Source organism: Gadus morhua, chromosome 22, assembly GCF_902167405.1.
Source record: "Gadus morhua chromosome 22, gadMor3.0, whole genome shotgun sequence".
NCBI lineage: Eukaryota > Metazoa > Chordata > Actinopteri > Gadiformes > Gadidae > Gadus > Gadus morhua.
The window spans coordinates 9880602-9881793 of NC_044069.1; the positions used below are offsets into that span (position 1 = coordinate 9880602).

Sequence of the window (1192 nt, forward strand, 5' to 3'; positions counted from 1 at the left end):
TAAAGGTGGAGCTCGGTTGTGGCGGCGTTGAACGTAGTTCCTCCCCGCTGAATAACGTGTAACGATAAAAACGTAAAAAAAAGGGGATCTGTACAGCTGGAAAAGCGCACTTTATGGAAGTCAAACTAAAGGAGCGCTGGTTCCGGATAACCTTGCACCTGTTCCCTAATCTTGGTAGCGATGTAGCTGGAGGTTCACTTGTTCACAGCGACTATCCCAGACTTACACCTCCCAGCCCTCTGTTCGCGCTCTTATAACCGCGCGTCTACGTCAAGGTTGCGTCGTTCGTGAGAGGAAAAAAACAAAAAACGCGCTCTTATCGAAGGGTCCAGACGAGCCTCCGAGGGCGTCATAAATACAAGGCAAAATAACTATGCCTGTGGCTCTATAGGTTGTCAGGCGGTAGGAGAAGGTGAAAATATCTTAGAATAACGGACACACAACTTAAGGTGTTTTAGATGTAGCCCTTACACACTGTAGGCTAATATATTGGTAGGCTTCAAGCCATAAAGTGTTATTTAGACAATTATGCGCGCGAGGCCATCCGACGCACGCACGCACACAAACGCGTACCTGTTTGTGTATGTGTGTTCATCTACGAATCTTAATGACTATTATGTAATAATGTGCAATTGTCACCGTTTTTATTTAGTTGCGTTAATTGAACAACATTGGTGAAAAACGTGAATAACAATGATAGAAGACGTATCACTCCCACGACACTATAATCATAGACCTACATGTTAACTACACATAATGTCAGTTTGATCCGTACCTTTTGGTCTGCGTCAACCACAGTATTGAACACTACAGGACAGACAGGGGGGGATGGGAATTGCATTGGGGGTCTTGCGGCTGGACAAAGCCTTGTCGATCGCCGGCGCGTTCAACCCCACTCATCAGCCATCATCCAGTAGGTCTGCTCCATCATGGGGGAAATGAATGTCAACCGGTTTCACAACCCGTGCGTGTTGACATTTCACTGAGCACAATGGGTCGTTATAGGCTGTCGGAGGCTCTGATTACCTATAGCCCACCCCTCTGTTTCAACCAGAGCCAGCGCATTTACTGGATTAAGGCTGTCCAAACGGCCCTATTGGGTTTATTGACCATGGTTAACGCTAACACATAGACCTGTACAGGCAAACGATAAACTCATTAAGCAAACCAACAGCATGCGTCATCGTTTAGT

At 46.3% G+C, this 1192-nt stretch overlaps 1 protein-coding gene across 1 annotated transcript in view; it reads right to left on the minus strand.

Annotated features, from left to right (window-relative positions):
- Window positions 1-222, minus strand: part of oprd1a (opioid receptor, delta 1a) — a 10766-nt gene extending 10544 nt beyond the window's left edge. The window contains exon 1 of the mRNA XM_030348145.1: window positions 1-222. This exon is cut by the window's left edge and continues 348 nt beyond it. The gene's annotated coding sequence lies outside the window, so the exon portion shown is untranslated.
- Window positions 223-1192: the final 970 nt, after the last annotated feature.